The sequence below is a fragment of the Pinus tabuliformis genome, chromosome X (assembly GCF_031772625.1).
Source record: "Pinus tabuliformis cultivar Carrire ecotype Pingquan chromosome X, CPIR1, whole genome shotgun sequence".
NCBI classification, from domain to species: Eukaryota; Viridiplantae; Streptophyta; class Pinopsida; order Pinales; family Pinaceae; genus Pinus; species Pinus tabuliformis.
This window is the reverse complement of record NC_142308.1, coordinates 1,063,768,975-1,063,783,844: the sequence shown is the minus strand read 5'-3', so window position 1 is coordinate 1,063,783,844 and position 14,870 is coordinate 1,063,768,975.

Genomic DNA, 14,870 nt, shown 5'->3' with positions numbered 1-14,870 from the left:
CCACGACCCTAGAAACCCTTTCCATTCTACAATTACAAATGAAAATGGTCAATTTAGTTGTTAAATGAAGGCAATAGAATGGCTCATTTGGCCTAGGAACTTACCTAATCGATCGGTGAGGGTTTGATTGCAGAGCCTTCCTCTAATTCATGCCTGTGCAAATGAACAAAGGGTCACTCGGACAAAGGGGAGTAGTTTCCATCGTAACAATTTCCATATAGGATCAATTAATGTATCCACTTAATATAGGGAAGGAAACAATTGGATATAGGCGTACGAAGTACACCTACGAAGAGCGAATTTCATGAAATGAATATGGGAAATGGGTGGCACCCCTATTAAAATACAAAGATAATATAGGAATAAAAAATATTTATAATAGCAAAGGTCAAAGTGAGCTATGTAAATAAATAACTAGAAAATATAATGAATAACAAGTAGTGCATGTAAGAGGTCTAAAAAGCCATGAGAAAATGGTAGTATATGCGTAAGCTATGACAAGGATGAAAAAAAAAATGGTGTCTATGAATTAAAGGACAAACTTATCTCAAAAGATATTTTGGGAAGAAAATTTAACCAAACAGGTTGGAGATCAAGGTTACCCCAAAAATTACAAATACACATAATAATTAGTGGTTCCACTCTCATGGTTCCAGAAGAACCAACATATATTGTTATGTTAGTTATGAGAGCATTAGAAGCCTTGATATAAACAAGGATAGATGCATGGTATATGGTATGTGAACTAATTATGAATCATAAGGATTATTATTGGGATGTTCCAAAAAAAAGAGCCCAGTGTAATCTTTGGGCACCTTAACCAATAATATGCTCAAATAGAAGAGAATTGAGAGAAACTAATGTATGATATGAATCAAGAAGCTACTGTAAAATTGGTAGGGGATTCATCCAAAATAAGTGATACTAGAATGAGTCGAGAATCATTGCATGGAACATGACTGACAAATTTTAAGAAAAAGGTAATTGGAAATTGTAGCAGAATTGTCAGGCAAAAAAAAAGATTTGTTGTTTAAAAGCAACAAAATGATGTAAGTTGTGATAGTCTATAATTAGTTTAGTATTAAACTACAATGTGATTGATTTGACACTCGAAAGTGTAAACCATATTTACAATGTGAACTTATATAGTAACTTGTGAAGGGAAAGGGATTGGCCTTGGAAATAAGGAAGGTGAAACAACATATTGAGACTTATAAGTTGAAAATTACATGATAACAATAACCTGGGTGCTCCAAGACACCAAATAAATGAGGTGGCGCTTCGACATGATTCTAATCATACCTAGAATGATATTAGATTTACACCAAATTGAGCAAGTGTAAAGGAAGAAAGGGTAGAGCCAATATGAATATTTATTTGAAAGGAATGCAATGGACCTAAAATATAAATAGAGTCCAAATAACTTTGAAATATCTTGTACTTAATAGATGCAGAGAGATCAAGATTTTTGTAAGTTACATCTTTTTTACACTAAATCATGGAATGGTTTACCGAATGGTCCATTTTATAATATATTATTAAAAGTCGAGTTCGATTAAAACAACACAACGGGGGAATTTGACTAAAATATTTGCTAACTCTGGTATCTCAATAGTTAATCTGAATTGATGCAACAAGATAAGAAAAATGGATACAAGATAGGTTCTATCTATGAGCAGTCTAGTAGACTGCAAAAAATATATATTTACATATAAAAACAAAATTATACAGTCATAAATTATGTAGAGAAAAACTCTTAATTTCATCTTTGCATGTCCAAATCCTTCTAGAGGTATCACACTCTCAAGGGACAACATAGAAATCAATGTTTATGTAAGCACATAGGTGCAGTTGACAATGAATGTGTATAGTCAATACTCTGAGAAATTTGTTATTTGAACCTCGCTGGAGAAATTTATAGTGGGTATAGATGAAGTGTGATCAGAAATAGGTGGATGGTTGAGAAAGGGTACCAAAAGACTGTGTGATACATAATCCTTGAAAAATTAAAGTCATGATAAGAAAATGTGGGTAGTGTATTGGCGCCAACATTACCTATGCCTGTTGCAGTGTGCAGTGCTAACAAGAGAGTGCAACATGCCACCAATCACTGGTGTGCCAGCTAACAAACACGAAGATGAAAAAGGAAATGTGAACCCTAGGCATCTTAATAGTAAGTTGCAAAATAGAGAGGGATGCAAACCCAACAACAAAAAAAGGCGGGGGGCGGGGGGGGGGGGTTGGTTGAGGAAATTCATAATGAGGAAATGTGAACCCTAGGCATCTTAATTACTAAGTTGCAAAATAGAGAGGGATGCAAACCCAACAAAAAAAAGGGAGGGGGGGGTGTTTAGGAAATTCATAATGAGGCATGTAGGAGAGAAAGATGGTAAGATTTGGTAATGTAATTTCCTGGTGATATTTACTGATTTAAGTATGCCCATGCTACTTGAAATTATACCTTTGAATTGTCATAGTGATGTATCTTCATATTATCTTATGATTCTATCCTTAACAATTTGTTGTTAAAGAACCGAAGAGAAAAGATACAATGAAGAAAAAACCAATTGAATTATAAAACCCTTATTTTTGCATGAAACCACTAGCAGATAAGTAACAAAAATAGGATTGGGCCCACTCAAACAAACGACATGATAAGTTGGTAGTTGTTAAGTTGAAGTAATTGTCTTAGAACTCAGTAATGTTTTGTTCAGGCATGTTTGATATCATGAAAGTATGATGATGCTCATAGATAAAATCATTGGTCCCAAGCCATCATGGGAGGAAGGCAATGAAAGATTCCTTGCGACGATAATAAATAATATTATTGTATGATGGTATAATAAGCTAACCAATTAATCTCAGGTTGGAATAGAAGTATTGTCTATCAATATTCCATCAAACCTTACATGTCAAATATATTAAATCCCTTTGATTGAATGAAGCAGATGACAGGTTGTGTCCCGATATATAAGGAAAGAATTATGTTATAGTAACATGGAAAGTGTGAGATAGCCAATACACATTTGAGCATGAGGGAGAAGCCCCATGCCTACACGCGAAAGCAAAATTGAGTATAAGTTATGTCAACAACCTTTAATACAGTTTATAGGATGATAAGGGGACCTTTGATTGGAACTAAGAAAATAGTCGAGTGGCTAAGATGGACATACCTAAGTTTCATTAGATGAATTAGACAATAATATGACTATTTTGAATATAGCAGGAGGAAAATAATTAAAAAAAGAAGAAGATATTTTTAAACACTACTTATGCAATGACTAATGCGTTGGTGACAATTTAATTAAAATGAAGTATAGTAGTGCTATTTAGTACAAAAATTCACTAATTGTAGACTAGAACAGAAGATGGTTTCTAATATATTATTATTTCTAAGTAAATAAGGAAGACATAATTGATACTTCCATGGTCTAAAACTTATAGTGGAAGCACATGGTGGGGTCTTTATCGATCGACATATCCATTGGGTAAGCAAAATAAATTACAACAATAAGTTTAGGGTGATATTGCTAACCCTTATTAAATGCAACTTACCAACACTTGTTGAATTGTGATGCATGTTGACAATCCTTGCGGGGTATATACATAGTAACTGACATGTTTGTAGTGAAGATTAAAAGGTTATACATATGTACACACATTATAAAATAATGATTGATGGAAACTAATTACCATGGTAAATGTGGATGTAGGTCAGACAGATGGATAATCTTGATCCTCTACGCATTACCAATCAGAGAGAGAGAGAGAGAGATATTATGATATAGAAGTGAGTGGTTACCCAAGTTTAGTGCAGTGGAAGCACCAATTCAACTGGGAGAGATTACCTTGGAAAATGAAGATTATATGCCTGAGGCATATTAGAGCCTATTTTGAGGGCTAAGAAACACTGAGGATGGTGTTTCGCTCAAGGGTGGAAGATGTGACACCCCTTGGTAAAGTTGTAAATATTTTTGTTTTACTGCAAATGGCTTGGAAAAACTGTGGGCGAGGAAGTCCTAGGATGAATGGTAAAACATAAATGTTATTTTAATTATTTGAATTTATAATTTATAAATAAGTGCTAAGAGCTAGTTTCACTTACTAGACAGTTAGAAAGAAATTATTCCTCTCCTTAGAGATAAATAATCTCAGTTGGGACAAAGGAGCCAAGGGGTTGAGAGGGAAGAAAATCCTAAGGAAACCTTGTCCAAGTGAGGAGAATGCACGGAGAATGAAGTAGTAAGCTTGTGAATCTGCAATAGGACATTGTTGAAAGTAGGTAGGATGCTGCCCAGAAAGGATTATTGAGTTGGTAGGCCAGTGGAATCCAAACTGAGACTTATGTACTTAGTTTAGCCCTGAGATTGGACCCGATGAGGGTTAGAGAATGTATAGGGTTGGAAGTGAGGAGAATGCATGGAGAATGAAGTAGTAAGCTTGTGAATCTGCAATAGGACATTATTGAAAGTAGGCATGATGCCCAAAAAGGATTATTGAGTTGGCAGGCCAGTGGAATCCAAACTAAGACTTGTGTACTCAGTTTAGCCTTGAGATTGGACCCGATGAGGGATAGAGAATGTATAAGGTTGGAACTATTATGGTCATTGATCAATGAACTATATGGAGGTGAGATTGGCTTAGGGGGAATTGGACGTAATTTCCATTCTCATTGGTTGGGTGCAACCCTCTTATCCCTGTGATTTTGTGGCTGGACCAGATAGTGAAAAGGGATAATTATTCGACTTAATATCTATGACGAATTATTTTCTGTCTCATTCATGCTAGTAATCTTTATTGTGGTAAGATATATTCATTCTGTGTATGTAAGATTTTGTAATTATTGTATAGAATAATTGGTGAAGTAGGTTAGTTCCAGGCCAAACTACTTAACAACTTAACAGTAGCCCAAAACGGGCCTGGCTTCAGATTGCAAGAGGATTGGAATACCTGAGTGGGTTCCAGCAATAGGTCCCATTCAAGAAAAATTCCAGGCCAATTATGACAAAATAATAGAATTAATAAGAGCATAATTTAAGCATTCAATTATTTTAAAGTAAGTGCAACAACTGCAGACATAATTTGTATTATAACTAACGTTTGTTGCAAACAATATATATATATATATATATATATATATATATATATATATATATATATATATATATATATAAGTTTAATATTAATCATAAATGTCAAATATGACAAACATGGGTCTCCTAGAGTTCTTTGGGGATGAGACTTTCAAATCATCCAAGAAAATAAATAAAAGTGAAATGATCATTGTGAAAATATCATGAAACTTCCACATGGATTTTCTGTCCATAATGTTCAATTTAAAGAGAAACAATTGACATTTGAGGGACTTAACTGATTATAGTTATAAAGAGGAATGAATCAACCACATGCAAAGTTATAACTTTCTTCTATGGGGAGGAAAACTAAAATTTATAGTAAAGCGATGAAAACTAAAAATTAAATTATAACTTTCTTCTATGTAGAAGAAAACTAAAAATTATAGTAAGGCGATGAAAACTAAAAATTATAGTAGGGCAATATAAATCTAAGGCCACAACTAGTACCAACTAGAAACAAATGTTGACAGACAAATCTTCAAGATAGCCTTAATGGGTTTTCCATATTTATACAACTTAACAAACAAATCTTCCAATTAACCCTAATGGGTTTTAAATACTTATACAACTTAACAATTAAAAAAAAACAGGTTTAACTTTGACCTACAAGTTGTAATAAGCCAAAACTTAATGAAAACCATTAAGGAACCTCGATATATATAAGAATATAGCAGTTGTAACATAGTGCTCCATTATAAATATTAACCTAAAGTTCAACATGAAATCCTCTATGCGAGGGAATACAAATCAGTGTAACCCTAATTTTTTTATATTTCTTCTAAAGGATTGCATTACCCAGAGTGGTCATAGTCATGGCAGGCTAACGTAAAACGCTAATGTAAACAAAATCATGAGTAATGTAACCAATCCAACCTTTCATATAACTCTAATGTTATACATTGAAATTATATGCAACAATCCGTAACAGTTTGAACCCTCAGCAATTATATAATGAGTTCGCAACTAGTAAATAATACAATTCTGCTAGGAAAAGAAAGGTTGGTATCAACAAAATTAATGACCATTGTGATTGAAATATAACCCCGGTCCAGTTCTAGGGGAAACTAAAATTTCCCATAGGAATTTTAGAGAAACTCTTGACAAGGTTTTGACTGGAACAATAAGACCTGCCATAATCAAGAAAACAAGGGAGTTGATATAAGACACAAATGCAAATCCGTTCTCCCCATCATTTTATGTGGGCAACATACCTGCAATGGTGAAGTGGAGGGTTAGCAAGAGACTTAACCCTATAAATAGATATCATCACTAACGCACGATATAACCAAAATTATTTGTAGGGCAAAGTTGTAGTAGAGTTTTTTTGACTTATTTTGTGGTTATTAGTTGGACATGCCTATGCCTATGCCTATGCCTATAGTTGTGACTTTCATTTTACAATTATCTAAATTAACTAGTATGGAGTATGTCTAAACCTAGCTAAATAAAATCCTCAATGAATATAAGCATAAAGTAACCAATCCATTTATGTTTTACATGTATTTGTTTTTTATTTACACTAAAGAAAATGAATTAACTTTTTCTAATCTCTTTTACAATGAATAAAGTGTCCAAGATGTTTCAAACTTTCACATATAATTTAATTTAAAAACAAAAAAAACAATTCATAATTCTAGTATGTTAATTACACAAACCTAAAATAAATTAACCATATAAATCAATTAATCTTATATCAACCATTATAGTGCCATTCAATAATATAAAATCAAATCAATATATAATCATTCAACAAACTTGTTCATATGACAGAGTATATTATTTTGATTTTTCTTTGAGTTTAATAAGCATTCATGGCCAACCAATCCTACATTCAATAGTATAAAATCAAATCAATATATAATCATTCAACAAACTTGTTTATATCACATAGTATATTATTTTAATTTTTCTTTGAGTCTAATAAACATTTCTGGCCAACCAATCCTACTTCAACCATTATAGTGCCATTCAATAGTATAAAATAAAATCAATATATAATCATTCAACAAACTTGTTCATATCACAGAGTATATTATTTTAATTTTTCTTTAAGTCTAATAAACATTCTTGGCCAAGTTAGTTGCTTTTAATTTGATTTTCTTGAAGACACCTCATACTTATAACTTATATCTATGATAGGGACATTTTTACTTTTTAATGTAGATATTAGTGTCTTTCTAATACATTAAGTTATTGTTGTTATATATATATATATATATCCAAAAATCATAATAGATTAGGAAAATAGATAATTCAAAATATGTTTCTTTGATAGGGGTTGGGTTGATACAACTGAGAGCTTGTAATAGCCTTGGTGAAAATCTCATATAATAAAAGTTAATAAAGGAAAAATAAGACCATGGGTAAGGCACACATTTTCCAAGCTGAATGTTAGGCAAATATATCCTAGTGGGCATCACTGAATGTGTGCTTTGGTTAAGGAAAATTGACAAAGTCTAAGGCAAAGGCATTAAAAGGCATTTTTGGCACATTTGTTTATGAAAATAAAAGAAATTAAGAGAAAAGTAAGGTGAAAGGTTAGAGGTTGCATGTGAGGAGGAAATTGAAGGAAATAATGGAAATTGAAGAAAAATAGTGACCTCATTCATAAAAGGCTGATGAGGATCAGTGGGCAAGCTTTTGTCAAGTTCAAGTTTGAAGCTCTCTCACTATTCTCTCTCTCTCTTATTCTCTTGGTTAGTTAGACTTTTCTTGGAGCACTCTACTTTGGAGCAAGGAAAGGAAAAGTAAGTAAGGAACAAGGAAAGGGAAGTAGGATCAAGCAGGTTCAGTACGAATACTTGCAGGTAACCTTTTGCATGTTTGATTCCTTAGTTGGTTTGGACATGCATGGCTTTGCATGTTGTTGTATGGTTCTCTTGCTGTTGGTCACATGGTTTTGTTAATTTATAACAGTGGATTTCAGCCTAACTTAGCCTTTTTTCGGATGCCATGGTATGTTGGGATGTTTTTTTCGGTTTTAGAACTTTGGATTTGTTGGTATGTTTGTTTCGGTTTTAGAACTTCGAAATTGCCGAATGGATTTCGGAATCCAGGACAGAGGTGGTCTCAAGGTTCATTCCCAAAGGTCTAGGAATCCCTTGACCGGTTTTGGCGGGATACACGGTAAATCTTGAGGGAGCAGTCGCGGTTTAGGGCCTAGTGATTCAGGGTTGGATTGTGGTAAAGCCTAAGAGACAAGGAGACAAAAAATCCCTCAAGGATAGTGATGGATTTGGGATGGCTTTCCAAGTTTGGTTTGGTTGTGATTGGAGCACCACTTTTGGTGTGATCACGGTTTGGTGAGGGTGGAGGTGGTTTAAACTTTGGATTCCCTTGGTTTTTCATGGATTGGTTGTTCTATGAGATCCCACATTCATGCTTGGAATATGGCACAGGGGTGACTAGCTGAAAGAGATATTTGGTTCAGCCATGTCTAGGGTCGGGTGGTACATGGAAGTCCTGAACCTGGTCAGATTTTCCTATGATTAACAAAATCTAAGTGATCTAAACTTAAACAGGAACAAAACAACTTAGAGATATAATCATAAACACAGAGATGCAACAGAAAAGTACTTCATTTTATTAATAGAAAAATATTGAACTATGCTTACAAACAAAAAGGAAATAAGATAGCTCGAGTGATGGTAGCTTATCTCTGAGAAGAGATATGGCAGCTACATGCCTCTGCACTGTGTTACAATGAGCCTCAATGGCCTATTTATTATTAGAAAAGATGAGAAAACCCTAACCCAGGAGATGTAACACCAAGAGTTTGTTGGCCCTGTTGGGGTTAGTTGGGCAGCCAACTTCTCGGGGTCATAACTTGGTCATATTATCTCCATTTGGTATGTACGATACCTTGTTGGAAAGGTCTTGCTGATTTTGGGGATGGAAAGTCATGGAATTAATAAGTTTTGTATCTAAAATCGACCAGATACTATACCAAAATGCACTCAGGAATCTACTATCCTGATCTAAGACAATGGACCATGGGATCTGAAAGTGTACCTGCACACGCTCAAAGAAGAGCTTAACAGTGGCCCTTGTTGTGATACTCTTCTTGTGGGAGGCCATGATGGCCATCTTAGAGAAATTGTCAACGACCACGAAAATGAAATCATTGTCGTGCTTAGTAGAAGGAAGGCCCAACATGTAATCCATGGAAATAGCTTCCCAAGGCCGACTAGGAGTAGGTAGAGGAGTATACAAGTCTTGTTTATTGATGGTTGGTTTGGAAATGGCGTAGGCGGTGCGGAATCTAATGTACTTCCCAACATCCTAACGAAGTTTCAACCAATAAAAATACTTCTGCACTACCGTCACTATTTTATCTACTCCAAAATGTCCAATGAATCGACTGTGGTGTACGTCCCAAATCATCTTGGTGCTCTCACTTGAAGGAACACAGATATTTATCAGGTGACATAACAGTGCATCCTGAAGTTGAAAATTTGGAACTTGCTTCCCTTCCAGGAGTGTCTGGTATATGCTGCCGAATTTTGGATCACTCTTGTAAAGATCCGTCCACCATGATGTCTCATGCCGATAGGAGTCGAGCACAGTGATCAACGCCATGACTCGTGGTCGGATGGGGAAATCAATGACGTTATTGGTGCTGCCCTTCTTATACTTAATGTTCAAATGGAATTGTTGCAGATAGGTGGACCATTTTTGATGGAGATCTTTTTGCAACTTCCCTTGTGTCTGTATGAATTGTAGAGGTCAGTGGTCTGTGTGGATGACTATTTCCTTCCCCATAATGTAATGCTTGCATTGACGTCAGGCTTGCACAATGGAATACATTTATTTGTCGTAACTGGAGTACTTTCAGACTGTTTCTGAAAGTGTCTCACTATGGTAAGCCACTAGATGCCCATGCTGAGTAAGAACCATACCAATAGCATAATCAGAGGCATCTATCTCAATCTCAAATGGTTGTTGCATGTTTGGTAATGTCAACACTGGTGCAGAACAAAGGTGATTCTTCAAATTGGAGAACAATTTTATTAGGTTTCTGACCAAAAAGAAATTTGCTTTCGCTTCACCCTTGGCGACTTGACTTAAAGGCCAAGTGATAGGAGAGAACCCCAACATGAACCTACGGTAGAAATTGGCAAGACCAAAAAAGTTGCGGAGCTTTGTTAGAGTGGTTGGGGCTAGCAAATCCCGAATGACTTGTATCTTGGATGGGTCCACATGTACACCCTTCTCATCAATGATGTATCCCAGATATTGAACCTGGGTGATGCCAAAGATGCATTTCTCCAAGTTAGCACCTGAAGGACCTATCGAATATGGTGGAGGTGCTCTTCCCAACTCTGGATGAAGATCAAGATGTCATCTAAATACACCACCACGAATGCATTGGTGAAGGGTCACGAGATGTCGTCCATCAGTCTCATGAAGGTTGTAGGGGCATTCATTAATCCAAACGGCATGACCAACCATTCGAGAAGGCCCTCCTTAGATTTGAAGGTTGTCTTCCACACATTGGAGGGTTGATAGGAACCTGGTGATAACTTGACTTCAAGTTAATCTTGCTGAAATATTTGGCCCCTTTGCACTGGTCCAGAAGGTCATCAATTCGCGAGATTGGGTACCTATTCCAGACAGTGATCTTTTTCAATACCTGATAGTTAATATAGAGCCTCCATGTTCCATCCTTCTTCTATACCAATATAATCGAGCTCCCACAAGGTGATGAGCTTGGCCTAATGTTCCATTTTTACAATAGTTCCTGAATCTGCCTCTTGAAATCATCGTTCTCGAGAATTGAGCGTTAATAGATCAATCCATTGGGCAGCGGTGCACTCGGGGTCAAATCAATGGAGTGCTCGACCTGACAGTGCGGAGGTACCCCTGTGGGTGTGGCGAAAATACCCCTATACTCCTCCACGACCTTGTCCATCTTTTGTTGCTGTCTAGAGGAGCCCTGCCTGGAAGCCGTGGCCACAACCTTCTTCTTTCCCTAGAAGCGAATCATAAGGAAAAAAAATTCCTTGTCTCGGAAATGATCTTATTGAATTTCTTTGCAGTGATCAAAGAGATGTTGGTAGGCGGGCCTACCTCCGGTATCCTGTACAACTTATTAGCCAAAGTAATAATCACAGAGTGAGTTCTAGACTCATATTCAACATGTCGCTTCCACAAGTATGGTTGTTCTAACAATACATCACAAAATTCAAGAGGAGCAACATCACACAGTACCTCATCCATGAAGGGATTGATTTTGTAGCACGACACTATTGGTTGACGCAAAGATCTTGTCCTTAGTGAAGCCACCTGATGGTGTACGACTACAGATGTGTTGAAGTCATTAGGCCTGGACGCTTCGCAACCTCTGCTGAAATGAGGTTCTTTTGGCTCCCATTGTCAACAATGAACTGCAGCGGAGAACGCTTCACCCACATATGTGAGTGGAAGAGGCATTCCCCCTCCTATGGATCTTCAAGCTCAATCTTCTGGATCTTGGTGGTGGCCACGGTGGCATTAGGCTCTGCATCAATGATCTGCTTCCCTTTTTCAGTTCCCTTATCGGGTTTTGATTCAGAGTCGGAACCTACATCTGATTTGGAAGCCTTCAGCTTGGCCACCAGTGACTACTTGTCCTGACACTCACTTGTATTGTGAGTGGATTTCTTATGGAACTCACACCATTTTCCTGTGTCCTTCTTCATCTTTGTGGTGTTTTTCTTTGCTTACGGCTTTGGTGGGTTGCCCTAGGTAGCCCTGCCTTGGTTTGGTCCTTTGTTGTATGGTGTGGGGGCACCTTTTCCTTGCTTTGGATTTGTAGATCCAAAGTCCCGCTTCTTCTGTTTAAACTCCTGCTCAATCTTGACAATGTACTGATACGCTGTGGCGAGTGAGGAAATGTCTAGGAACTCCATCTCGTCATGGATGTACTTGTGTAAACAACCGCGGTACTTGAGCACCAAATTCTGCTTAGTATCCTTGATACCCAGCTTCGTGCGAAGGGTATGGAAAATATATTTGAACTCTGGCACATCTTGGTCCCTTCCCTGTCATAGCGTGGTCCACTTTATGTATTTGTATTCATAGCTCCCAAAAGGGTAATATTGTTCCTTGATGGCATCTCAGAAAGAATTCTAAGTGGTTTCCGCTGAAAAACATGAGGGTTCACTCTTGTCCTTTTGTTCACAGTAGGTTTCCCACCAGTCCTTGACATGTGGGGCGGATTTAAGAAGTGCACAAGTAATCTTTTCCCAATTGGAAAGTCATGAACTAAAAATTATCCTTCCAATAGATTTAACCATTTATCTACGGTTGCTGCATCTATCAGGCCTTCGAATATGGGAATATCGAAGTTAACTTGTACCTTAAAAGGAGTGGCGCCTCCAGAGTGGTTGCTGGATGAAGATGAATTTCCTGTGGACAGCTGTCGAAGGATCTGGGCAAAGTTATCCATCATCGCGTCCCTCTGTCACTCGAGGGCTTCCTCGAGCAATGTTATAAAAAGATCTCCTTCCCCTCATCTTTCTATTCTTCTGGCATTGGAGGTCATCGGGTTTAGCGAGGCTGATCTTGCAATGGTTCAACCAGATCAAGCTCTAACTCCTTATACCCTGACCTCGTTGGGGACATGAAAAGAAAAACAGAGAAAGAGCAGACCAATCTAATACCACTGGTCCGAACTTAAACAGCAATGCAACAACTTACATATATAATCATACACACAGAGATGTAGTAGAAAAACACTTCATTTCATTAATAGAAAAATATTGAACTATTCTTACAAACAGAATGGAAATAAGGTAGCTTATCACTGAGAAGAGATGTGGTGGCTACATGCCTCTACAGTGTGTTAAAATAAGGCCCAGGAGCATACTTATTATTGGAAAACACGAGAAAACCCTAAACAACCAAAACCCTAACCCTAGGAGATGTAACACCAAGAGTTTGTGGGCCTTGTTGGGCAGCCAACTTCCCGGGGTCGTAACTTGGTCATATTATCTCCATTTAGCACATATGATGCCTTTTTGGAAAGGTCTCACCGAGTACTATAGGTTTCACCGCAGGCCCTTGCCTATGGCTATGGGGCTGCTACGGACCCCAAAAAAATGTCGCTTAGGAGGTCAAAACTGCTCTGGAAGTTCAGGACCCGAAAAAACTACTAAAAATAGTAAATGTTAAAATGAACAAGGAAACAGATGAAACTAATTGGGGGGTTCTAGGTGGAATAGGCAGGTGGCCACCAATATCCACTTGGATCACTAAGTTCTATTAATTTTGCATTGATTTATATGTGGATTTAATGGTTGTCATATCTCTTATATTTTATGGTTTTATGTTGGTTATAAGCATGGTTGAATGACTGGCTTATGTCATGGTTATTTCATTATTTTTTGAATGGATGGATGCAAGACCTAATTGATGATGTATTAGTTCAGTGGGGAAGGAGGTGATCCTTTTGTTTATGTTTCATAAGATGTTTAGTCGTTTATGCTTTGTCTTGTATCCTAGACTTGTAGGTTGTATTGATGCCACATGTGTGACAGAATGTCAGTCCCGATTGGGGATGCGCAGGCCTAGTCCTAAGGTTATTTTTCATTGATCAACATTGCTATTATGCTTTTAATGAATTCTGGAAGTTACAATAAGTTCTAGGTAGAGACCAAGAACCTGGCTAGAAAAGTGGCTTAAATCTCGGGGTCACTAGCATAGAAATAGAAATTTTGGTCCATAGTCACTGGTAGATAGGCCTGTGAGAGCAACTTTGGGTTTTTGGTCACTCCCTTTCCCATAGCATGAGAGCGACTATTGCCTAAGAGCTTCATATTATCAATGGGACCCAGGGACAGGCTATCTGAGTGGTTGACTTGTCTCCTAAGTGACTGTATGTGATATTCGGTTGATTCCACTTCCTTAAGGTGACATAGGAGGTTGAATCTGATTGCAGTAACATCTCTCCTCATCTTTACCTAGGTTGGTATGGTTACTTTGGGTAGACCTAGAAGGGGGTGTTAAAGATTGGTATCATAGCATGGCTGCACTCGCTTTGGGTCATATTTGGTGTTACAGATATTGGTGAATGTGTTGGTCATGCATGCATGTCAGTTGTGTGTGTGGTTCTTACACTTGAATTCCATGTGCTTGTTACATTACATCATATTGATCATGGTAGTAGTAAGGTTATCATGAGGAAATTGATGTTGGTTTTATGGAATTCATTGTCATGAGTATATCACTGGTTATACAATTATATGCAGCTTGATTACACCCTTGTACATTGGGTTTCATTCTTGGTTATTTGATTACATGCGTCAGTCTTGTAGTTTGATTACAAGAATTGATCACTTATGATCGACAACATGCGGTTACACATATGTGTAGCTCATTAGGCATTTCTTATGCAGGTCGATAGCTGCATGAGGAAATGTGTATACTTGAGTGATGGTCGTTGTCATGCATGAGGTCATAGCATGTAGTGTTGATATGGTCTTGCATTAATGACTGTGCCCTAGAAAGTATGATGGTAATGCGTTGATGCACTTATTGATATATGTCTATATGTTAATATAGTTATGTTGTCCATGCGTCATGTTTATTTGATGATCTTGCAGACAAGGAAGCCTCCCCAAGTTATGCTAAGGTATGTTGAATTATGGTGATTTGGTTTAGCTTACATAATATGACTTGCAGGAAAGAGATCATATGGCTAGCAAGGTGGTAGACTACATAGAATCTCCCTATGCATTAGATGGGCAGCGTGGT